The 26,853-nt window shown below is 38.4% G+C and overlaps 1 long non-coding RNA gene across 1 annotated transcript in view; it reads right to left on the bottom strand.

Moving 5' to 3' along the window:
• The window catches only part of LOC132761958 (uncharacterized), a 42,762-nt gene extending 16,762 nt beyond the window's left edge, over window positions 1–26,000 (bottom strand). The window contains exon 1 of the long non-coding RNA XR_010909078.1: window positions 25,889–26,000. This is a non-coding gene — a long non-coding RNA (uncharacterized lncRNA). The remainder of the gene's footprint in view (window positions 1–25,888) is intronic.
• Between the last annotated feature and the right edge of the window lie 853 nt (window positions 26,001–26,853).

The raw sequence follows: 26,853 nt of genomic DNA, 5'->3' as shown, positions 1-26,853 counted from the left end.
TATGTTTATATAAAAATGTCTCTGAAAAATATCTAGCCTCCTGCTCCAAAATGTTCTTCTCTAACAATCTCTGCAGAAAATTGAAAGAAAGGTGGGTCTTTTAAAGCAGGGAATTAATTTCCATATTCTCTTATTCTCTGATATTAAACAATGAGGGTGGGCTGCCCTTATATATGTACTTTCCTGCATACCAATGTAAGATATCTGACAATTAAGAATATCTGTGCTTAATCCTGAGTAAACCTGTATAAGATGATGTGGTGGGAGCCACATGTTTAAACCAACAAGCTGTTGCAAAGTTAAAGCTTACAAGTGATTTAAAAACAGTTTTTCAATCATTTCCCCCACATTTCTCTCAAAGGCATTTTTATATAGACGAGCTTCCTCCTTTTGATATCAGATGCCTTGTATCAAAAAAGAGAATGCCTAATCCTCACTTCTTGACACCAAAGTATTATTTTGGATTGCATGAGAATTGGCTAAGAACAACTTTTAAAAACTCATATGACTTAACGTCTATCAAAAGCATGGTGGCTTCACCCACTCCTCTATGGATGGGACTGAATGTTGTTTCCATTCTTTAGCAAAAACAATTCTAGCGGCGGTTGTAATATAAGTAAAAAGTTTATCTTCTTGTTCCATCAATTGTAAATCTTAAGTCTGTAAATCCTAACAGATAATACTCCATTTTTTTAAATAAAGGTTCTTTTAAAAATCTTTTGTGTTTCTTTTTGTGTTAAATCCAGTCATGTCCGACTCTGGGACTCTGCTGCTCATCTCCATTTGTAAGCTGAAGAGCCGGTGTTGTCCATAGACACCTCCAAGGTCATGTGGCCGGCATGACTGCATGGAGCGCCATTACCTTCCTGCCGGAGCGGTATCTATTGATCTACTCACATTTGCATGTTTTCAAACTGCTAGATTTATATTTATTATAAACTACCAAGTTTATATTTGTTAAAATAGTTCTTCATTTTAATTATTGTATTATTTAAAGTGTTTTTTGCACTACAAATAAGATATGTGAGGTGTGGATAGGAATTCATTCATGTTTTTTTTTTCAAATTATAATCCAGCCCTCCAACAGTTTGAGGGACTGTGACCCGGCCCTCTGTTCAAAAAGTTTGGGGACCCCTGTCCTAGGACATGGAACAATAGATTCAAACTATAGGAAGAGATTCCACCAGAATATTAGAAAGTAGGCCTGGGTAACAATGGAAAAAATTGTTTCTAAACTCGTTTCGTTTTTAGGGGGTCCATTGCGTTTCGTTTTTTAAAAGAATTCCGAATTTTTCTTTAAAAAAATGTCATTATTTACGAAATTTCGTAAATTTCGAATTGATTCGTTAATGGCGGACGCGATTGCGCAATACACTAAAAAAAACCTCCAAATGGGACATGGGGAATTTCTGAAGCTTCCCTCTCCCTCTGTTGTTGACTGTTGGTGTGATAATTTATTTTTTTATCACTGATAAAACAAACAACAACTATAAAACTTGCACCAGACATACGAAAATAATAACGAAACAATTTCGAAACGATTTCTAAACGATTTCGAACCAATTACAAAACAATTATGAAATAAATTGAAAAATTCGTTTCGATTTTTAGTTGCTCCTGCATGGCTCAATATCGGATCGTAAGCTAATTTAAATACGAATCAATAACGAATTACGAAATTAACGAACGAAACCGCCCAGCCCTATTAGAAAGAACCTCCTGGTGGTAAGAGCTCTTCAACAATGGGATATACTTCCTCAGAGTGTATTTGAGTTGTCTTCTCAGGGGCGGGGGTGGGGTAAGGTGGGGAGGCAGAGTCCACATGGCTAGATGGCCATTTGTTGGGAGAGCTTTGATTGTGTGTCCCTGCGCGGCAGAATGGAGTTGGATTGGATAACCCAGTTTTCTCTTCCAATTCTTTAATGCTTTAAGTCTGTAGCTGGGTTATTTTTTTCCAACAAGGAAAAACACTTTAATACTGCACCTCCCCCCCCCTCCCCAGCATACGTAAATATATAAATAAACGGCATCACTTTAAGTAATATCCTGCCCAAGGATTTTTTAAAAACATGGTCAGTAATATTCCATCTCCATTTCAAGTCTTAGTTCATTATGCTTGTTTACAGTTTATTGTGTCTCATGGGACACACACATAGCAGGGGGGAAAGCAGAATGAGCATCTCAAGAATTAAGCCCAGTGATTACATAAAAGGAAAACAATTAAAATGCAGTTTGGAGGAAGAAGCCGCTGCTCTACTGGAGCCAAGAAACTTTCCAGTGTAGGGGCAGCTTTGGAAAGCTTGGGGATGGGGGTCTCCTTCAAGACTATGTTAGGAACAGTATAGTACCCATGTAATTAGCTAGCATTTTAGTTTGATCAACTGCTCTTTTTTCATTCTGATTTTCCAGAGGCTTTTATTGGGCTTTTATTCTTAAAATATGCTAGGTAACTTATAGGGGGAAAACAGGTAAACAGTTGGCTAGTTTAATATCTAATGTAAACAATAAAAACAGGAAAAGGCTCCTTTAAGACAAGTGTTCACAAATTCACATGCTTTTACCCATTTTTTATATTAGAAATCAGGTTACTGTGGTTTATTCAAAAACAGTAAGAGCTGCAGAGATAAAGACTTTTCTATATTTGGAATGTCCACTATTGCATCCAGTGATTGTGTTTCAGGATCAGGGTGCTTTGGATGTGGGGAGTGATGTCAATGGGTTTCAAGATGGCAATAGCTTGGTCAATGATATTGATGCAGAGAATGACCAGGAGATCCCTGTTCAAAGTGTAGTTTCCCATGAGAATGTCCCCGTAGGGTGGGGGGATGATTTATTTATTTATTATTTATTTACAGCTTTTATATTCCGCCCTTCTCACCCCGCAAGGGACTCAGGGCGGATTACAGTGTACACATATATGGCAAACATTCAATGCCAATTTTTGACATACAAACATATACACAGACATACACAGAGGCTATTTAACTTTTTCTGGCCGCCAGGGGAGCTGTCGCTTTCATTGTCCATCTGCGACGCTGATGAAGTACTTCCACATTCCACGCATGCTTCCCTGCTGGAATGCTTTGCTGGAGTCTTCTTTATGGCCTCATAAATCAGTTAATTTAGCCTCCCCACACATAGGTGATACCTTATTTTCCTACTTGACAGATGCAACTGTCTTTTGGGTTGCAAAGGTCGACAACAGGCTACACACAATTGGTTGGAAACCCACTCCAACCTGGGCTGGCTTCGAACTCATGACCTTTTGGTCAGAGTGATCTTAATGCAGCTGACACTCAGCCAGCTGCACCACAATCCCGGTGCTCTTATGATGGTGTGCTCCCTGAATTGCTACCAGAGTTCCCATGATTTGGAACTTGAAAACAGATCGGCACCTGTAGAAATTAATGAGCAAAATGATAGACGGGAGGAGATTAGTCAAAACAGAAAAGCCGAATAGTGGCTTCGGCATTCTGCCAGGCTCTGAGAAAAAAAGATAAGAGACTCTCAGCTAAAGCGAAACCATAGCTAATGAGGGGATAGAAATACAGAATATGTAGTCAGATGAAGCATCGTTTGGAATCAAGTCAATATCTCGTCCTTGTTTTATGGAAGCTCTGCTTGGAAAATTCATGTTTAAGTGCCTTTAATTTCATGGTTTTGATTCTTGGATTCTATGATTTTATATTCATGCCTTGGATTCATGTTTCCTGATTTCTTGCATTTTGTTTGGGAAGTTTTGACTTGATTGTTGTGGACTTTGCTGGACTATTACCCTGCACTACTTTGTTCCTGCTTATCTTTTTACCTAATTGGATTTATCTATTTCTTTAAAGTGCTTTTTACTTTACTGTGTTTTAATTATCTTCAATAAAAGGATTGTTTCCCTACTCAATGGTGTGGTGTTTAAAGTCAGAGGGCTTTTCCTGTTCTGGAATGCAACACAATATAATCTTGTTTCATCGCCCAACAGTCAACGGTCTCTTGTATTCTATGAGGTTTGGGGGAAAAAATATTATCCCATTTTTTTTTATTTTTTTTTTTTTGTCGTGTCAGGAGCAACCGCTCCTGTTGTGAGAGAATTGGCCGTCTGCAAGGACGTTGTCCAGGGGATGCCTGGATAATTTTGATGTTTTATCATCCTTGTGGGAGGCTTCTCTCATGTCCCCACATAAGGAACTGGAGCTAATAGAGGGGGCTCATCCTCTTCTCCATGGATTTGAACCTGCGACCTGTCGGTCTTCAGTCCTGCTGGCACAGTGCTTTAACCCACTGCGCCACTGGGGGCTCTCAATATTATCCCATAGAAATAAAAGGTTTTAACCTGGATCACTGTCTCTTGTAGGCTATGGGGTTTGGTGCAGAATAATATGATCCCATGGAAAGAAAAGGTTTTAACCTGGATCACTGTCTCTTGTAGCCTAAGGGGTTTGATGCAATATGAACCCATGGAAAGAAATAGTTTCAAACTCGTGTCAGTCTCCATTAATGTAAGGGGCTTTGGGCAGGGAAAGGGATCTTGTGGTTTTTGGATATTGTTGTTTCTCCTGATATTTTTAAAGCAATACTGACCTTGTGTTGAACATAATATGAATGTATTGCCAGCTCTTAGGTTTCCATGTGTGAGTGTGATAGGGAGGCAAAAGTCGAAACGGGACTGCTAATGATATCAGAGGGGTGATTCTCTACACTAAAAGGACAATCACCCATGCTTTCCCCTCTCAATGTGATGAGGTCATTAGAAGAGCCAGGCCTGGTTAGTGGTTAGTCTGCTGCAACTTTATCACATCTGACATCACTCTAAACCTCTTAATTCCAAAATATACCATTTGGTAAGTCATGATGGCTTAGATACAAAAGTATTACAATAATGATTCAATTGTAGGACATTTCTGATACCAGATAGAACTCTAACATAGATTGCATTTTTTAAAAAAAGACAGATTGAATCATAGTATGAACAAGAAATATACTCATATTTGACATATTGACACTCATCTCTCCATGTGTATTAGCATCAGCTGCTAATGTTTGAGAGTATCCTATGGAGACTAATTTGAGTAATAATGCAGCCAAGGTAAGGGATTCACTGGGCCCATTATACTGCAAGATTTGATTTAATTGGTGTATGAGATATCAAGTTTAAAAGAAGCAATACTATTTTTTTAAAACTAACATCTCCATATCAACTGCCATATTAATGCTATGGGGCAGGATCCCCTTTTTACTCACTGTTTCAAAATAGACAATAAAATAAAACAAATCCAGAGTTTTTGGCATCATAGATAACTGTTAAATTCCCAATACATCTGTTTATTCCACACTGGCTCAAAAGCTGTAGTTATGCATAAAAGAACCAAGGAAAGAGGCTACACTTTTCTGAAGCAGAACTTTGAGACTTTCAAAGAGTTATCCATGCTATTCAAAGACATGATACTCATGATAAAAGGCATTTGTTGAAGCCATCTCCACCCCCAGAATAAGCTGTTTTAGTTCCTCAGGGCTTCAGAAGGAGTCTTGAAATGTAATTGTTGCTACAAATAAAAGGCAATAACACCTGTAACAGGTAACCAATGTGTGTGTGTTTGAGAGAGAGGAAAAGAGAGAGAGAAAGAGAGAGATAACAAGAAATAACTACCGGTAGATGGTATTTGGTTGTATCTACAGTGAAGAATTAATGTAGTTGATGCAACTTGAACTGCCATGGCTCAATGCTATGGAAACATGGATGTTGAAGTTTGATTAAGAGCCAGCACTCTTTGACAAAGATAGATAGATAGATAGATAGATAGATAGATAGATAGATAGATAGTAGGCCTGGTCAATCCATGGTTCTAAATGGTTCTAAAGTACTTACAAAACTAATGTTCTGGTGGTGAAAATTTCATAACTCTAACAAAACTCTCAAAATTTCATTATTTTTTTTAAAGATTTTATTTAAATACAATAGCAACTTACAAAATAGACAAAACCCAAAACAGTGAACATTTTACAAACACATAACCCCACCACCAAGGCCTGAACAAGTATAATTTCCTTCACCATGTATTTATAAATCAGCCATTAATCAAATGTCATCTCCAAAATTCCTGACCAACCAAATTCTGTTGTTTTCCATTTTCGCTCTCTAAGACATATTTAATAAAGACCGACCAGTATGTCTCAAAATCTGACCTGTTAATTTCCCCCCTGAATACCCTCATTTCCATTGTTAGTTTATCATTTAAAGCTACATTCCAAACTTCCCCATACCATGCATCCAGTGTTAGATTGGTTATTATTTTCCAGTTCTTTGCTATTATAATTCTTCCCACTGTGAGCAAAATAGTCACCAATTCTTTCTTAGTTATTTCTACATTCAGCTTCGTGGTGTCCATTAATAATGCTAACCTAGCATCCGGCATAATGTTTGATCCTATAATGTTGTTTATTTCGGTAAATATATCCTTCCAAAAATTCTTCACTTGGGGGCATTCCCACCATAGATGAAAATATGTCCCTTTGTGTTTGCCACATCTCCAGCAGAGGTTACTTTGCTTGCTATCCATCTGATGTTGTTTGACTGGCGTAGTATACCATCTCCATATCACTTTGTATACATTTTCTTTTAATCTTATTGATAGGTTCTTAGCCACTCTCCACTTCAGGACCCTTTTCCAATCAAAATCTATCAGTGGCCCTAGGTCTCCCTCCCATACGTTTTCTAACAGTTTCAGCCCTATTTCTTCACCAATTAAACCATTATATATTTTCCCAATTAATCCTTTCCCCATTATTTCTTGGTTTTTGAGCTTACTTAACCATTCCTCAAATTTATTCAGTGCTCTACATCTGGGATTTTTGCTTAACCAATCCTTTCTCCAATTATACAGCTGTTGTCTCTCAAACCAATTCAGGGCACCTTGTTCTTCTAACTTACTAAACTTGCCCTTCGAGTTTTGTGTCCACTCCTTCCAGGAGAGAGCAGTTTCCCCCTCCACTAATTTTTTATGTTTAAGTTTAATTCTCAGGTCTTCTGGAAAATTTTCCAGTAAAACTATTGGAGTTAGGGGCGAAACTCCTGGGAATATCTTATTTTTTAATTTAACCCATGTCTCCATGACATCTTTAGCCAGGTTATTTTTACACCCCTTAATTTCCTTGCCTATTTTTGACCTAAAAAACATTTCCTCATAATCTCTGTGCCAGCATTTTCCTTCCACTTCCCGCCAAATTAATTTAGGTTCCGAAAGCAGCCTAAACACTCCTTTTATTATATGTGTCTGATGGTAGGTTTTTAGGTCTGGTATTCCTAATCCCCCTAATTTCTGAGAAATATACCATAGGCCTTTCGGTAGCCTAGATCTTCTAGATCCATTACAAAATTCATTTACTATTTTCTGCCATTTTTTAAGATCAACCTCTGGCAGTTTAATAGGTAACATATTACATAGGAAGTTAAATTTGGATAATATTTTCATTTTAAAGATTGCGATTCTACCAAACCATGAGAGATTAAGTTTTTTGTATTCTAGTAGTCTTTCTTGAATTTCCCTAAATAATCTGTCAAAATTTAATATTTTTAACTCTGAATAATTGACTGGTATTGTAACTCCCAAATACTTAATTTTGTTTCTAATCTTAACCTTAAATTGATCAATTATTTTCTCTTTGTCTTTTCTCTCCAGGTTTATTGCCATTACCTCCGTTTTCTTCCAATTAATTATTAGGCCTGTTATTTTGCCAAACTGTTTTAAATGTAGGTTTATCCGGTCTAGTGCCCTATCTGGATTTCTAACTGTCAAGAGCGTATCATCTGCAAATAAACTAATTTTGATTTTGTTGTCCACTCCCATTCCCTTTATTTCTTTATCCTTCCTGATTGCCGAGGCCAATAATTCCATAACTAATATAAATAGTACCGGAGAAAGAGGGCAACCCTGCTTTACTCCTTGCATGATACTAAAGGATTCAGTACTCGAGTCATTAATTATAACTTTTGCCCTATTTTCCGAATATATTTGTTCTATTATATGTTGGAACCCCTCTCCAAAACCATATTTTTTAATTAATGATTTCAGCACTGTCCAACCCACCGAGTCAAAGGCTTTATATATATCTAATGCAATAATGCCTACTTGAGCTTTCTCGTTTTTTGCGTTCTCTATAATGTTTATCAGTCTGCGGACCAAGTCAGACATTTGCCTGCCCTTAACAAATCCACATTGGTCTGGGCTAATATAATCCTCTACGAAGTTTTTTAATCTATTTGCCAAAATTGCCGTAAAAATTTTTGCGTCTTGGTTAATTAGAGAAATAGGACGATAAGAGTCTAATAATAATTTATCTTTGCCCGGTTTAGGTATTAGTATTATCCTAGTATGTTTCCATGAATTTGGTATGGGTTTTCCCCTTAATATTTCATTGAATAATATCTGTAATTTGGGAACTAGGAATTCTGTATAAGTTTTATAAATTTCAACTGGAATACCATCTTCACCCGGTGATTTACCCTTCCTTAATTTATGTATGATGTCTTTAATTTCCTCTTGAGATATAGATTTCTCCATTTCCTTACTGTGTGTCTCACTTAATTTCTTACCTAAATTTTGTTCCAGATATTTATCCAGCTGAGCTATATCCACTTCTGTATTTCTGTACATATTAGAGTAGAAATCCTGTATCACTTTAATTTTATCTACCATTCTGGCACATATAATGCCATTACTATCCTTGATACATCCAATCTCCCTTCTTACTTTTTTAGTCTGTGCTAATTTTGCCAGCAGTTTTGAGCTTTTATTATTATATTCAAAAAAGTATCTATTTGTGTACATCATATCTTTTTTAACTTTTTCTATATCTTTAGCCTCCAACTCTTTCTTTAATCTTGTAATGTTATTTATAATCTTTAGATCCTTTGTTAACAGGTACATTGATTCCAGTTTTTTTATTTCTCCTATCAGTTGGTTCTCTCTTTCCCTTTCCTGTTTCTTCCGTATAGCCGCATATTTACTAAACAGTCCTCTCAAGACTGCTTTCATTGCATCCCAAAGCACCTCATATGAAGGGGGTTCCCTTGCATTCAACTCCCAAATTTCTGCCCATTCTCTTAAAATATTTTCCCTTATAGATTTGTTGTTAATAATATTTATATCCATCCACATTCTTTTTAGAGGCTCATAGTCAATTTGGTAATCTAATATCATATTCACATCTCGATGGTCACTTATAGAATTTAAATTTACATAGACATCTTTAACATATTTTGCTAGGGGTGGTGTTATGAAAATATAATCAATTCTAGTAAACACCTTGTGCACTGCTGAATAATATGTGTATATCTTTTCATTCCCTCTCATTAATCTCAGTACATCCTTTAAGTTATAATTATTAATCAACTGAACAAAAGCACGCCTCGCTTGTAAATCCCCTCTCTTTTGTGATGATGAATCCAGTTCCTGATTAAATGTTGCATTAAAATCCCCTGCCACTATCATATTGTCTGTTTGTACTTTTCTCATCCTTTCGTCAACCCCTCTAAAAAAATCCCTTTGACCACTATTTGGGGCATAGATATTCACCAGTACATAATCCTCATTATTTACTGTACCCTTAATAATCAAGATTCGCCCTTCATCATCTTTATCAATTGAATCAATCTTAAATCCCACATTTTGTGAAATCAACACTGCAACCCCCCTGGCCCTAGCACTTCCAGATCCCTTTATATAATGCTCTACCCAATTCAAATGAATATCACTATGGCTCCCTCCCCGGTGGATCTCCTGCAGAAAAATAAAGTCTGGTCTTGACCTTTTTAAATACGCTCTCAATCTCTGAGATTTAAGTTTTGATGAGATACCCCTAACGTTAAGGGTAATACATTTATAACTATGCATTATCAACAAAAGTAATAAACATAATAAATGAATTCCTCATTACAGGCCTTACATACACCCCATTTGACACACAAAAAAACATAACAGAATGCCCCACTTGCCCTACTTCCCCTATACCCCCACATACATATGCATTTCTCGATTCTGCTTTGACTGTATCTACAGCTAGCTTGGGCACTGATATGTGTCTGACAATCGGGAGGAGAAACCACAATAGATGGCCCGCACTTAATTATATCCTAACCCTTCTACCCTTATATATATGATACCGAGTAATATTTATTACAAAATACATTCCTTTGACCCCTTATACACTTATCATAATTACAACCATTCTCATTTTAACTTCCTTCATTTTTATTTTATGCTATATTTTGTTTTAAATCAACTTAATATTTTTCTCTAACTTTTCTTTGACTGAAGTTATCAGTGTTTTTATAACCTTGGCAGCCAGGCATGCTGCCAAACTTCTCTCCACAATCTTGTGCACCTGGAGTTTACATCAACTAGACCAAACCTCCCTTTCCCCACTCAGAAGCAAGCAAAAGGGAAAAAAAACCCCAAAAACAAACACTCCAGACTTTTAACTGTGAGTCCTTTTGTTAATGTCTCTTAATCCTCGGAGTCTTCATTTTGATGAATTTCTTCATTATCTTCTTTGGCTGCTAATTGTTCCAGTCCTAATTTTCGCAGTAACATTTTTCCTTGATCTATTGACTTGGCAGTTAGAAGTTTCCCATCTTTGTAAATCCTTATAACGGCTGGAAAGCCCCAGGAAAATCTGATGTCTGCAGCTATCAAACTTTGGGTAATAGGGCGCAAATCTGTCCTTTGTTTGATCGTCTCCTTTGCCAAATCTGGAAATACCAAAAATTTTCTCCCTTCATATTGCAAATCTTTGATGTGCCTGAATTGTTTTAAGACCAAGTCTCTTTGGGATTCCTTCACAAAAGCAACCAAAACATCCTGGGAGTTGTATTTTTGTGAACTGTAAACTCTGTGGGCTCTTTCAATTTGGGATGGCTGCAGTTTGATGCCATAAGTTCTTCCCCAGGCAATCAGTTTGTTTAGTAAATCAGTATTAGACAGGTCATTGGGCAGACCCTTAATTCTGATATTCTTTCTTCTTGATCTGTTTTGAAGATTTAATAATTCAGCTTTCAAGTCTGCCATGTCCTGATGAACAGCATGTTAGTCTTTCTCGGTTTCCTTGCTTCTGGTTTCTGTCACTGTCATGCGCTGGTCCATTTCTGACATTTTTGTTTGTATTTGAGCCACCTCCACCACTAAAACATTTACTGATGTTTCGACCCGAGTTTGCGATGCCTGCATGGACTCAAACGCCAACAACAGCTGGTCGATTTTTGTTTCTATTGATTTACTGGGCGAATTGCTGGGCGATGTAGGTGCAGTCTTATCTTTAGGCTTTGTTGCCATCGTGATTATATTCTCTTATATACACTGAAATACCAGTGTTATTGTTTTCAATTCTTCTTAACTGCAACTTGAACTTCTTTAGAGCTATCAACGGCTCCTGAGCTCTCTGTTGCAGAAGTTAGATAGCAAACTGCCTGCCACAGCTGCCCTCCTTTAAAGCCAGTTAGCTGTTTAATTATAAAGTTCCTTCATAAAATGTTATGAGATAGAAAATTCTTCTTACAGAGCTGCATATAGTCCGTTATTAGCAAGGAGTCTTCGTAATTCTGATAAAGATATCTATATTACTCACATTCCTTGTGCGGAGCTACCGCCAGATGCGACTTATCTGACGGCCGGCATGCTGCAACTCTCAAAATTTCATTATAAATGGCATTTCCTAATTGGTTCTATCATAAAAATCACCAATAATGAAATAATAATTACATTTTGAAAGTTTTGTTAGAGTTCTGAAATTTTCACCACCAGAACTTTAGTTTTGTAAGTACTTTAGAACCATTTAGAACCATGGATTGACCAGGCCTAATATATATATATGAATTCCCAGTATTCCATAGCATTGAGTGGGAGGGGGGGACAGTTCCACCTTGTCTCCTATGCAATTCTAATAATATAATATAATATTATTGTATATACATATAATATTTATAATATTATAATGTAATGCAATATAATAATATGATATTATAATTATATATTTATATTACATGTAATATTACTAATAATATTACAACATAATTGGTATAGTACAATATAGCAATATTTACAACTGATATTGTACTATGCTAATAATATAATATATTGTATGTATATATACCTTGTAAGACTCTCTGAGTCCCCTTCAGGGTGAGAAGGGCGGCATATAAATGTTGTAAATAAATAAATAAATAAATAAATACCAATATCCAGAATAATTGCCCCATTTCAGAGCCACGTTCAAGGCACTAGCATACCATAGTGTCTAAGCAAATGTACCAAATCATCATAGAAATATAATATCTTCTTAGAAAGTAAGTCTTTGAGAAATGACTAATCATTAGTCATTTAATTACAATCAGGTTTTTAAATTACTCTATTTTCCCATTTTCAACTAAGTGCAAAGTTAATATAATGCACAAGTCAGAGTGTCAGGTTTTACAATGTATTGTAATGTAATATAGCTGAGTCATGCACTGCTAATGGGCTTCTATTGGAAATGCTGAGTCATGCATTAACAGTATATAGGGAATCATTTGGGGAATGTGTTCTGGCCTAGTCCAGGTGATTGTGAATGATGTAATCCTGGGTCTGAGTTAAGTTAATGAGTTGGGAACCAATAAGAGATTGCTATGTGTAATTGTATAGAATTGTATATAAGGAAGTCATGTACAGTGTATATTTCTCCTTGTGCTGTGATGCTGTTCATCGAAGGCTCTATGTAATTGATTAAAAGAACCTGTCTGCTAAGAGAAGATATAACTGTATGCTGTGGTAAGTCTGTAATATCATCTAGACTGGGGGAAAGACAATGGTAAAACTGACAATGGCCGGGCATGTGCTCAAGTGTCTGTAAAAGGTTCCAGAGTGACTGCAGGCTGTGGGAGCAGATGACTGAAAATACTGTGCAGGAAGAAGCTACTGGAAAGCGCTGAAGTTGTGCAACTGATCTGCTGCTGAATTGTGAAATTAATCTCAACACAGAGTGATATCAGATGTTCTCCTGTCAGTTAAGGAAGAATAGTTTTAGCCATACCCTTCATTATAGTCCACCTTTTTATAAACAAGTATATGCTAGTTGAAATAAAATCAATGGTTATATGGCTGCTGCGTGATTAATACTGGATCTACACAGCCATAAAATGTAATCTAGTGCAATTAAATAGCATTCCATGCATCTACTTCAGCCTAAGTCCTTGTGCCAGCAGGACTGAAGAGGAGAGCGTGGATGAGCTCACTCTGTCAGCTCCAGCTCCCTATGCAGGGACATGAGAAAAGCCTCCCACAAGGATGGTAAAACATCAAAACATGGAGGCATCCCCTGGGCAATGTCCTTGCAGACAGCCAATTCTCTCATTCCACAAGTGACTTGCAGTTTCTTAAATCACTCCTGACACACACACACACAAAGCCTAAATGAATCAGTAGATCCTGTTATGTGTTTTTTTCTCCAAAGCATTTTAGTCAAAGTCATTTCATGCACCCAACTACATGTCATTGAGAATTGAAATAATTATGTATGTATGTATGTATGTATGGGTGAAGGAACATTCATGATAATGTGGGGCAGAGAATAACATATGTTACTCTTCACTGCAAGATGAGACAAGCTTTGAAGTAACACAAAGGCTAGTAGTGTTGCCGGTCCTTTTACAAGGTTGCTTTTCTTTTTTTACATCTTGTCCCATCCCTTTGATTAAAGTCTGAGCAAAATTATTATTATTTAGAAAAAAAATAAATATTGGTATTTTAAAGGAAAGGAAATAAACAAACACCTTTGGTGAAATAATTATGAACAACTATTTTAATAATTTCAGCCAAGATGCTTTTGTAAGAGAGCCTAGGGAAGAGATTATTCCCAGGCAATATCAGCTCATGACCCTGAGAGATATAGTAGGGAACATTAGCATTACAAGCTCAGATGAGATACAATGAAACCTACTAAAGCTCCAGGCTCCAGGAAGACACATAAAGATGAGCATAACAATTACCTGATTTGGAGAGAAAGAAATAGATGTATAATGTGGAGAATTGCCGTTACTGGCTGTAAAAGAGAGATATAATGAAGAGGGTTGCCGTTACCTGGCTGCGATAGAGCTACAGTATAATGACAATCATTAGTTATCAAACTAAGAAGGGCCTGTAATCTTACTGTTATCTTTAGAAGAAGGAAGGAAGAAGGCAGGAAGGCAGGAAGGCAGGAAGGCAGGAAGGAAGGAAGGAAGGAAGGAAGGAAGGAAGGAAGGAAGGAAGGAAGGAAGGTAGGTTAGAATGCTCTTCTATATTTTCAGTTGTAAAGATATTGTTTTAATTATATGGTAATCAAAGTGTGTTAAGACATGTTGGGAGGACTTGCCTCCCAACATGTGACCAATAAAAATATTAGGAAATAATTAGAAGCTAAGATGGCCATTCTGGCAATAAGATCATTTCCAAAGTGCCCAATTCAGATTAGATTTATCACATGATAACAGGATGTGGTTGTATCCAAGATTTTCCCATGGGATACTAAGATTAAGAACATGAGAAACAATGCTCATTTCCCCAGTTTTAAAAAATTTAAAATCCAAAACCTTTCATATTCTCTATTTAGACCATAATAATTGAGATTCCATGATACGTAACAGCCTGATTCTGGAGGCAGAAATTATAACAAGGCCTGTAGGTGACTGCATTTCAGAATGGAGGAACCACAACAGAAGGCATTTTGCATTTTGAAAACAGAAGGACCAGATCATATGGACCTGAACCATTTGCCACATGTCTATACGTTACAACCTTACAGAGGAAAATTTAGAATAAGATGCTATTGTATCAGGAGAATAATACCCTTCTTGCATTAAGTCGTGAATCCTATTGTTGGTCTCAATGTGAACAGATTGGTTGAATCAGTACATTTAGCACGTTCTTGATTCATAATTCACAGAGTAGTTCAATGGATCCACTCTAGTCAAAACTAAGCAATAGAATTCAGTCCATTATCTAGTCCAGCACATTATAATTACAGGCTTGAATTAGATCAGAAAATGATCCTTATCCTTCCAATTTGTAGAAGGAAAATGTCAGATTATTTTTGAAAATCTGCAGTGAACAGGGGGAAATTCACCTGTGTGCACATAAATCACAAAATATCATGGAGACCAAAATGGCACTATGTTCTTACTATGTGTGTGATTTTTTAAAAAAAGTACCTCTCCTTTACCTTGCAAGACATTCTGCATCAATTGTCTCTTTTCCTTCTTTATGAACTCTGGCAACTTTTACAAAGTTGCTGGGGTTGTAGTTTTCTCCCCCCCCCCCCCATTGCACAGGTCTTTTTGTGGGAGTGGCAGTGACCCCAGACTACACCTAGTTCATACCCGAATGTACAGCACTTGATTTTTCACAATTGCTCAATACAGCTGAAATGTCCAAATTGATCAGCTCCATGTGGTTTTGATTTCCAATACAGTTATTACAGTTCTGTTAGTCCAAACAATTTTCTTTAAGCTGGGGTGAAAATTGCTGGAAGAAACATTGACAACCTTAGATATGCATACGAAATTTTTCTCTCTGATTCTGTTCAATTGCTTTTTTCTTGCAAAAAGGATGCCTAGGGCCATGGAACAACAGACTGGTTCAAGACTGGGAAAGGCATACGGCAGGGTTGTATACTCTCACCCAACCTATCCAACTTGTATGCAGAACACATCATGCAATGTGCGGGGTTTGAGGAATGCAAGGCTGGGGTGGAAACTGCTGGAAGAAACATTAACAACCTTAGATATGCAGATGACACCACTTTGATGGCCGAAAGCGAGGAGGAGCCTTCTAATCAAGGTGAAAGAAGAAAGCGCAAAAGCTGGGTGGCAGTTAAACATAAATAAACCAAGATTAAGGCAACAAGAATGATTGACAACTGGGAAATAGAGGGAGAAAACATGGAGGCAGTGACAGACTTTGTATTTCTAGGTGCAAAGATTACTGCAGATGCAAACTGCAGCCAGGAAATCAGGAGACGCTTACTTCTTGGGAGGAGAGCAATGATCAATCTTGATAAAATAGTGAAGAGTAGAGACATCACACTGGCAACAAAGATCTGAATATTTCAACCAGTGGTATTCCCCATAGTCACCCATGGATGTGAGAGCTGGACTATAGGGAAGGCTATAGGAAGGAAGATAGACGCTTTTGAACTGTGGTGTTGGAAGAAAGTTCTGAGAGTACCTTGGACCACAAGAAGATCCAACCAGTCCATAATTCAGGAAATAAAGCCCGACAGCTCATTGGAGGGAAGAATAGTAGTGGCCAAGATGAAGTACTTTGGCCACATCATGAGAAGAAAGGAAAGCTTAGAGAAGAGTATGGTGCTGGGGGAAATGGAAGGAAAAAGGAAGAGGGGTCGACCAAGGGCAAGATGGATGGATGGCAGTGTTGTATTTCGGTGTCAATGTTGACTTTGGTAGAGAGGTGGCTGCCAAGGTAGAGGAAATGGTCAACATTTTCTAATGTTACACCATTAAGCTGTATCTCTGGCATTGGAGAGGGATTAGCTGGTGACTTTGGTTTTGGTTTTTCAAAGAATATATGCCACAACCAGTTGTGATGGACTCCTAATTAAGCAAGTATTTTGAAAAAAAAATCTCCATCTTCTTGTCTTCAAAGTGCTACACTGCAAAAGGCTTTACTCAGATAAATGATTTGAAATACAAACATAAACCATCTTTGATTCTCAGAGTTCCTGGACTCTTGAGTATCTTACATCAAGATCGAGTAAAGGGCTGTACACTTCTCTTTCCCACCTCAGAAGAGTGAAGAGGAAGCAGCAAGAGCAGCTATTAAAGCCTTCTGGTTCACCCTCCATCTGCCTATCACTCCCCACAGTGCTTGCAGATTTCCAGTGTTCGAAAAAAGCCATTTCACAGGGATATGGGAAATGTTGCCTAGAGATGCCTCATTTGAGAAGTAATGATGGGCATCAATTCACTTACCTTTGTAGCTTGTTTAATTTGCTCACAAATAAGGCCCTGTAATGTAGAATATTTGGGTCCCTCATCTCAGCAGTACTTCTTTGCCAAGACGAATTGAGGAGAGACTGTGGGATCAATTGGCAAAGATTACTGAAAGGAAATCACACCAATTTAGAGCTCGAAATTCTCCCAGGGGCTTTTTGCAGAGGCACCTTCAGTACTGCACTAATCAACTATTGTATTGTCTGATTACCCACTCACAGTTGGGAAGAAAGTTGTATTTCAGCAATGAAACATCACAATGGCTACATTTTCTCCCCAAATTGGCAAGATTGTGTTGATGTAGCTGCATCTCAACTGTAGATATAGGAGGGAAAAACTAAGGCTCGAAATAGGGAACTGCAGTGGGGAATGCGAATTATACTTCAATTATACTGTACTATCCAGCAGGTTATGTGAAATCCTGTGCAAACTTCATGATCCACATGAAATAATACTGCAGCACATACATGAATTAGGTTTATACAACCTGATTTTATTAATCTATATTATTTTGTGTGTTTTTGTATGTGTGTTAAAATACAAGTTTTAGCATTCACAAACACACACACAGCATTGTTGTAGGGTTTGTTTTTTGTTTGTTTTTTGGACTATGTGGCCATGTTCTAGAGGCATTCTCTCATGACGTTTCGCCTGCATCTATGGCAAGCATCCTCAGAGGTTGTTTTAGCATTCACAAACACACACACAGCATTGTTGTAGGTTTTTTTGGGCTATATGGCCATGTTCTAGAGGCATTCTCTCCTGACGTTTCACCTGCATCTATGGCAAGCATCCTCAGAGGTTGTGACCTCTGAGGATGCCTCTACAACATGGCCATATAGCCCAAAAAACCTACAACAACACAGTGATTCCAGCCATGAAGACAAATTCCAACAAGACTGAGGTCCTCCTGGTCGATCGTAAACCAGATCGGGGTATAGGGTGGCAACCGGTGCTGGATGGGGTTACACTCCCCCTGAAATCACAGGTTCGCAGTTTTGGTGTCCTCCTGGATGGCCGGGAGGTCCTTTGCACTATTAAGACTCGTGCGCCAACTGCGACCGTACCTCGTGAAGGCAGATCTGGCCAGGGTGGTCCACGCCTTAGTCACTTCCAGATTGGACTACTGTAATGCACTCTGTAGTGACTGGACTGACCTTGAAGGAGGTGGGGGTGGTGACGGCCGACAGGGAGCTCTGGCGTGGGCTGGTCCATGAGGTCACGAAGAGTCGGAGACGACTGAACGAATGAACAACAACAACAACAATGCACTCTATGTGGGGCTGCCCTTGAAAACAGCCTGGAAATTCCAGTTGGTCCAACGGGCAGCGGCCAGGTTGCTAACTGGTGCTCCTTACAGGGAGCAGTCAACCCTCCTGTTTAAGGAGCTCCACTGGCTGCCATTCATTTTCCGATCCCAATTTAAGGTGCAGGTTCTTACCTACAAAGCTCTGAATGGTTTGGGACCCTCCTACCTACGTGGCTGCATCTCTGAGTACGAACCTACACGATCTCTTTGTTCATCTGGAGAGGCCCTGCTCATGGTCCCACCTGCATCGCTGGCGCGATTGGTGGGGACTAGGGATAGGGCTTTCTCGGTGGTGGCCCTTTAACAGTATTCAGAGAACTCCTTAATTGTGAGGATCTGGGAATCTCTGGGAGGACATAAAGGATGGGGGTGGATATTATGGGGAGGCAGGTGTGAAAGGGGGATGGTAACTAGACCCCCTATAGGTCCTATAATAATTTTCTTTGGCCAGCATCTTAATCACTCTGACTTGGACACCACCTCAGCCCTGTTGACTTGTAGATGCCTTTTTACTTTTAATGTTTTGAGTGTTTGCTATCATTAGATCTAGTAGTAAACATGTTCTAAATGTTTGATTTATATATTTAAACTAGTTGTCCCCTGCCACGCATTGCTGTGACCCAGTCTAGTAATCAGGAAAATAAAGTAATGAGAAAGTGTTGGTTTCTAATATATGTAATTTCTTTATGCTTGTGGGTAAACGGTACTTGTTGTTTCTTTGTCAGTGTTGATGTGGAGAGTGTCTGGTTTGCCTACTCTGGAACATGCAACATATCATTGTCCTTCTTTAGGGGTCCCTTTCAAATCTATGATATTATATTTGTAATATACATATGTGTGTGTGGTGTGTGAATCATATCTATCTATTTATCTATCTATCTATCTATCTATCTCTATGGCTAGATGGCTCTTTGTCAGGAGGTCTTTGATTATGTTTCCTTGTCCTGGTGAAGGAAGGTGGACTGCAACAGCAAGAATTACCCACAAAGCATAAGGAAATTACATATATTAGAAACCAAAACTTTCTCATTACTTTGTTTTCCAGATCACTACACTGGGCCATAGCAACGCGTGGCAGGGGACAGCTAGTATGAGTAATAAAAACATGGAAAGTGAGAAGTATGAGTCAGGGTAAACCTATAAACTGTAACATAAGATTAATGCATAAAACATTGCAATACAAAACAAACGGAAGTGAATGGAAATTGGACCTTTTTCCACTGGATGATTTCATAATATTTTAGTCTAGAAATGACAATTAAAGCAGAAATGGGATGGCATTAGTAGGTATGACAGTACAAAGGAATCAGTAGATACAAGGCAAATGTGACCAAATAATATCAATAGAACTCAGGAAAAATCTATCAATATAAGAAAAATCAGGTTTATGATGGGCTGTTTAGGCAAAAGAGGATAACATTATATGCAGGCATCTAGGAATAAACTTTGCAGTGAAAAAAAACTGAGAAGGGGAAAATAATTCAGTTCAAATGTACTGTATATACTTGAGTATAAGCCTAGTTTTTCAGCCCTTTTTTTAGGCTGAAAAAGTCCCCCTCAGCTTACATTCGAGTCAAGGTTATTTATTATTTTACTCTGTTGTTATTATTATTATTTTCATTTCATTTATTATTTTATTCTATTTATTACTATTACATTTATCATTTTACTCTATTATTATACATTTATTATTTTACTGTATAATTGTTGTTATTGCTACATTTGTTATTTTACTCCTTTTATTATTGTTACTACATTTATTATGTTACTCTTATTATTATTATTGGAAGGATACATAAACACATTTACATTGAAGAAGGTAAATAATCATTTAATCAGAATTGGACAGTCTTATCTTAAATTACCATTTTTGTAAATATTCAAAATATATAACCTACTGATTCCTCAATTAATGTAATTTAATTGGTATCTATTTTTATTTTGCAATTTACCAGTAGCTGCTGCATTTCCCACCCTCGGCTTATACTCGAGTCAATCAATTTTCTCCGTTTTTTGTGGTAAAATTGGGTGCCACGGCTTATATTCGGGTCGGCTTATACTTGAGTATATACGGTAGTTCTGCAGGAAGGTTATAGAGAGATATCACAAACCAGGCCCTCCAGGTTTTTGGGACTTCAACTCCCAGAAACCCTAGAACACTTGTCCAATGGTCAAGAATTCAGGGAGCTCAAATCCAAAACACCAGGAGGGCCACAAGTTGTGCAGGCCTGCCATAACTGATAAAAAGACTAAGCTAAAACTCTTATATTTTGGACTCATTGGAAAGTTGACTTCCTAAGCCATTAAATGCAGCAGGAGAATAGGAAAATCATATTGCGGGCAGGTTGACTCAATCAAGCTAGTTATGTCCCAGAGTGTGCAAGAGCTGAATAAGGCTGTTAATAATGGATTGTTTGAGGTATTTCATTCATAGAGGTATCATAAGTCAAAGCTGAATTGATTGCACAGAATAGTTAACAACAGTGATAGATGTCAATGAATGCATTCTTGATCATAGAGTGGGTATAAAGCAAAATGGATGGGTCAGATATAATTCTTACCAGTCTGCACCTTTCCCCACTTAACATAGCATGCAAAGCAGTTTTCTCCAATTCAACCACAAGGCTACAAACCAGATTTTAAATATATGAATCAAGTAGTTTCCTATCTGCATCAGTCATCAGAAAAAAATAATAGTAGAAGTAGGTTGAGAACAAGGTTGGAGCTCCTCTGTGGAACTCACATTTGTTCTTTATCTCAGATGCTGAAAAATATTTTTCTCAGTCTGAGGACCTCATAACGGAGGTCCTTAATGCAGGGGACAATGGGGGGATCCATAGGGCAGTGGGGCAAATAGTGTAGGGGGGATTTGTAGCCAGTGCCCCACACCACCTGCATCAGCCACTTGCCCATCACATGTTGGAAAGTGTACCTTTCCGGTGTCTTACTCTCGTTTTCCGAGGAGGATTGTCTTCCAGTATTCTTGTGGGTCCGTATGTGGCTGTGGAGCCCTATTCTTGCTCTGCATCTTCTTCTGCAGTGGAAGGCGGTCTCGGTCAGGGTTGGCTTGATGCGCCTTCCTCTTGGCACTCTTCTCCCTTTCGCCCTCCATTTGTGCCTCTTCAAATTCTGCAGCACTGCTGGTCACAGCTGACCTCCAACTGGAACACTCGAGGGCCAGGCCTTCCCAGTTCTCAGTGTTTATGCCAGAGTTTTTAAAGTTGGCTTTGAGCCCATCTTTAAATCTCTTTTCCTGTCCACCAACATTCCATTTTCTATTCTTGAGTTCGGAGTAGAGCAACTGCTTTGGGAGACGGTGGTTGGGCATCCGGACTACGTGGCCGGTCCAGCGGAGTTGATGGTGGAGGACCATTGCTTCAATGCTGGTGGTCTTTGCTTCTTTCAGCACACTGATGTTTGTCCGCCTGTCTTCCCAAGAGATTTGCAGGATTTTCCGGTGTACTTACATGCTGTCCCCATGATTTCTAATCTGAACACAGGCAGTCCCCTGTTGTGGAACATTTAGCCAACTCAGCCATCACAAAGCCCTGCCGGAAGTAGCTGTGCATCATGTAATAAGAGCTGGTGGGCGCGGTGCTGGCTGTGTCAACAAAGTGTTCAATAACGGGGAATTTTCCAAATGTGATGAGGTTCTTGGAGTTAAAGGATATATCAGCCAACATACCAACTCTCATAATTATGGTCCATCCTTGGCCTAGGTTTAGGAAATTGCAAGAGTTCTTATACTATATGCTGGTAATTACATTGTTGTGAACTGTTCCAGAAACTCTTTTAGGGAGCACCTATCATTATTGTGTTGGATCCAAACTTATTCACAGCCAGAGCATATCTACTAAAAACAATGGAATAAGTAAATGAAACACACTCGTACAATTACAAACTTTTACAAACCTAAGAAATGAGGCAACATAAAGAAAACTTAGGTGAAAGGGAGAATATCATCAGTACCTCCCACTCTTTGCTTAGTTGTAAAACGTATTGCTTTCTTCTTTTAAAAAGACCTACAGTGAATAGTAACAGCAATTTGGAAAGATTACAGCTGCATTCTGCATCATATCACATGCAATGCATCTTCAAATAAATTCACCACTCACATTGATTCATAATGTGAGTCTTTCAATCCCTCTTGTTTTGCAATATTGATTTCTTCTTCAAAAGTTGTAGTGATTATATCTCATAGGTGCTTGTATAACCCATGCAATTACTATTGCTTCTAGAAGCGATATCAGGATGTAGTTGCAAAAAAAAAAAAAAAAAAACAAAAAACCAGGCCTCTATTTTCTCCACTAGGACTAGACACAGCTCTGCCTTCTCAGAAGTCTTGCTTTGCTCCTCAGTGATAGTTGAGAGAAGCATTGGACCATGTTCAGATATGTTTTAACCATCTTAGATTAAAGACTGTCTTAGCTGAGCGAAACTAAAGATCAATACTTTTCTAGCTTAAAGAAATACTGTTCCACTGAAATCAGTAATAAAGAGAAACAAATATCTAAGGGACTGTATCAGTTTTCAAGAAGTGGTGAACCTCAAAAATCTGGTCATCTAGTGGTATGATATAAGCATGATTTTCAGAATTGCCCTTCAAGGACACCATTGTTATCTACATGCCTCTTGCCTGTACATTATGGAATCATAGAATCAAAGAGTTGGAAGAGACCTCATGGGCCATCCAGTCCAACCTCCTGCCAAGAAGCAGGAATATTGCATTCAAATCACCCCTGACAAATGGCCATCCAGCCTCTGTTTAAAAGCTTCCAAAGAAGGAGCCTCCACCACACTCCGGGGCAGTGAGTTCCACTGCTGAACGGCTCTCACAGTCAGGAAGTTCTTCCTCATGTTCAGATTGAATCTCCTCTCTTGTAGTTTGAAGCCATTGTTCCGCGTCCTAGTCTCCAGGGAAGCAGAAAACAAGCTTGCTCCCTCCTCCCTGTAGCTTCCTCTCACATATTTATACATGGCTATCATATCTCCTCTCATCCTTCTCTTCTTCAGGCTAAACATGCCCAGCTCCTTAAGCCGCTCCTCATAGGGCTTGTTCTCCAGACCCTTGATCATTTTAGTCGCCCTCCTCTGGAAACATTTCAGCTTGAAAATATCTCTCTTGAATTGTGGTGCCCAAAATTGGACACAATATTCCAGGTGTGGTCTAACCAAAGCGGAATAGAGGGGTAGCATGACTTCCCTAGATCTAGACACTATGCTCCTATTAGATTATTATCTACATACTGTAAAGATTTGTTAAATGGATTATGCAACTAATTGGTAGAATTGTGTTTCTAAAACTTGTGTTTGCTGTTTAATTTTCAAAGTGATTTTGCATTTCATTCACAGCGTTGGTTCATGCTGTGGTATGATTGGTGCATTTAAGCAAAATAAATATGACACAACATAGGTAATGGTAAGTGGAAATCTTACAAGCAAACTCTTAAACAATGATGTTTTATACATGGTTATGTACAAACATATTAATAAATTAAAATGTTTTTTTTAAAAAAAATGGTTTCCACTTATTTTTGTACTTTTTCTTATTTTTGTATATATTTTTTGGTTCTACAGATGCATTATATTTCCACCAAATGCTGTCTTATCGCATGCAGTTTGGGCTCAGTTTCAATGCACTTTGAGAATGAAGTCCCATGGAGGCCATCATGTGCATCTCATATCCAACAGCCTTAACATATAATTAGATGACATAAGCGCAATTCCAATGAGACTCCGTGGGACATCATTTCCACAAAGCATGAAAATGGAGCCCAGAGTGCATTTTCAGGAGTCTGGTGCCATTCGACTCCAAACAGCAAAAATGGGAGAAAGACAGAGAAAGGACATTGGCTGACTGACCATCCCAAAAGATGGACCTCAATGGTAGAGAATGAAGTAAGATGGTTCCCTCAAATTTTTTTCACTTTCTCCCACTTTCCCTCACTTTCCTCCACTTTTCCCCACTTCAGAATTTTTCATCAGGCCTGATGGTAATCAAAACAAATGGGTGATAAGGGAAGGGACAAGGAGCTGAAACTCAAGTCATGGAGCCTAGAACTCATGGCATGTTGAGTGGGGAAAGGTTGCAGGCATTTTAAGCAGGCTTCAGTCAGTCCAGTGATAGTTCCAACTGACAACTGAGTCCTCTCAAGCATTAGTGTCCATTCTAGGTTTTTGTTACATTTGCAGGTGTTTTCCAGGGTACTGGGCATATTTAGAAATAAAGTTCAGCACCTTGGAGAACCCCGTTAAGACTTTGGTTAAAGGTGGAATGGATTTACTTCCTCTATAATAAGGGGCCCATCAAGGGCTTCTGAGAAGGGAAATCTAACAATGGAGCTGCAAAATTATAAAATATAAATAACCGCTTTCTTTTGTCAATTTATTAGAAGCAGGCAAAACAACAACCCCACAATAAACAAATGCAATAAAATTAAATAGCAATATCTCTCCCCCCCCCCCAAAAAAAAAAAAATCCAGTATAGCAAGAATAACAATACCAGGAGAAAAAACAATGCCACCCCTGTCACAATCATTTATTCCGGTTACAAAGTCAAAAAGAATCCCAGAGGGCTAAAATCAAATCCCTATCTCTGACAAGGGTGCTTAGAAGGACAAAACTAACCGTAGAAAATTCACGCATACATACACACAACATTTTGAAAACCTAAATACTAATCAAAACTAAGGCTTCATAAAATCAATGGGCATGCTTTTTTTAGACTGTTCTCCTACTGCCTCTCTCCTTCTGCTCTTCTGCCTGCCTAGAAAAGGACCGCATCTCGGCCTATGAGCCCACGAGGACCTTGAGATCATCTGGGGAGGCCCTTCTCTCAGTCCCGCCTGCCTCACAGGCACGTCTGGCGGGGACGAGAGAGAGGGCCTTCTCGGTGGTGGCCCCCCGGCTGTGGAACTCCCTCCCTGCTGATGTCAGACAGGCCCCCTCCCTTATGGCCTTTCGTAAGGGCCTGAAGACTTGGCTCTTCGAGCAGGCTTTCAATTAAATGCTATACTACGGGTAATGACAACCGGATCGAACTAGGACGACGAGATTGACTATGATTCCATAAATATGACGAAGCGGATTTTTAGTATAAGCTAGATGTATGTATTAGTGATGTTAATTGTTGTTTGATTCTTTTGTAAAGTGTCTTTTTGTACTGTACACCGCCGCGAGTCGCCCTAGGGCTGAGAGCGGCGGTTAACAAATGCAAGAAATAAATAAATAAATAAATAGAAAAGAAATATCATTCCAGGTTTTCCAAAATTGCAATAAAAAAACCTCAGTCACATTTAGCAAATTTGGACTTTAGAGAAATGCTCCACATGTTCACCAGTACTTTTTCACTGACCAACACTAAGCCTCCCAGTGTTTTCAAAATGTGTGTTGAATGTAATTTGCAGTCGTCAAATGCAAAGAAATGCAAATCATGGCTCTAGTCAATTTTAAAAATGATAATGCTGTAGCAGTTTTTATGTCTAGTGTATTGATGTGACCAGCTCTCTACCTGATCTAGACCAAAGGAACAAAAGGAACAAAAAAAGGAAAGGGATTGGTATATTATACTGACCGTAGGTTTTATTTTAGGTTCCCATCCGGGCTCTTTTATGGTGTCGGGGTAAAAGGCCATCCTCATGCGTTCGGCAATGTGTATATCCGGATGCTTCAAATATGGTCTTATCAGGTACTGCAAGATTTTAAGAAAAATATCATTTATTACAACATGAAAATGGGAGTTGTTTTAGTATGACAACAAATGTGCCTCAATAATAATAATAATCATCATCATCATCATCATCATCATCATTATCATCATCATACATCACACAGTCCTAGACGCTTAGAAGTGTTTGACCTGTGATTTTGTGATACGAAATCCAGCATATAGATCTCATTTGCTGTGACATACTGTGGTATCATCATCATCATCATCATCATCACACAGACAGACTACAAACAGAGGCACAACTATGTGGCCAAAATGATTCATTGGAACTTATTTCACAAGTACCACCTGCCAATGGTAAAGAACTAATGGGATCATAAACCTGCAAAGTTAGTGGAAAATGGACACACAAAAATACTGCGGGACTTTTGAATCCAAACTGACAAAGGTTTTGAACACAATACACCAGATTGTGGAAGAGAAAACAGTTTGGATTATTGATGTCACCATACCAAGTGACAGTCAAATTGACAAAAAAATAGGAAATAATGAACCATCATCAAGACCTCAAAATTGTACTGCAAAGGCTTTGGCAGAAACCAGCACAGATGGTCCCAGTGGTAATCGGCACACTGGGTGTCGTGCCAAAATATCTCAGCTAGTATTTGCAAACAATAAACACTGACAAAATCACAATCTGTCAACAGCAAAAGGCCACCTTATTTGGATCTGCATGCATCATTCAAAAACATGTCACACAGTCCTAAACGCTTGGGACGTATTCGACGTGATTTTTTGATACGAAACCCAACATATATCTTGTTTGCTGTGTCAAACTGTGTTTTTGTGTCAGAATAATGTATGTATAC

The sequence above is a fragment of the Anolis sagrei genome, chromosome 1, assembly GCF_037176765.1.
Source record: "Anolis sagrei isolate rAnoSag1 chromosome 1, rAnoSag1.mat, whole genome shotgun sequence".
NCBI lineage: Eukaryota > Metazoa > Chordata > Lepidosauria > Squamata > Dactyloidae > Anolis > Anolis sagrei.
The sequence above is the reverse complement of the archived record's forward strand: the minus strand, read 5'-3'. Positions and strand labels throughout refer to the sequence as shown.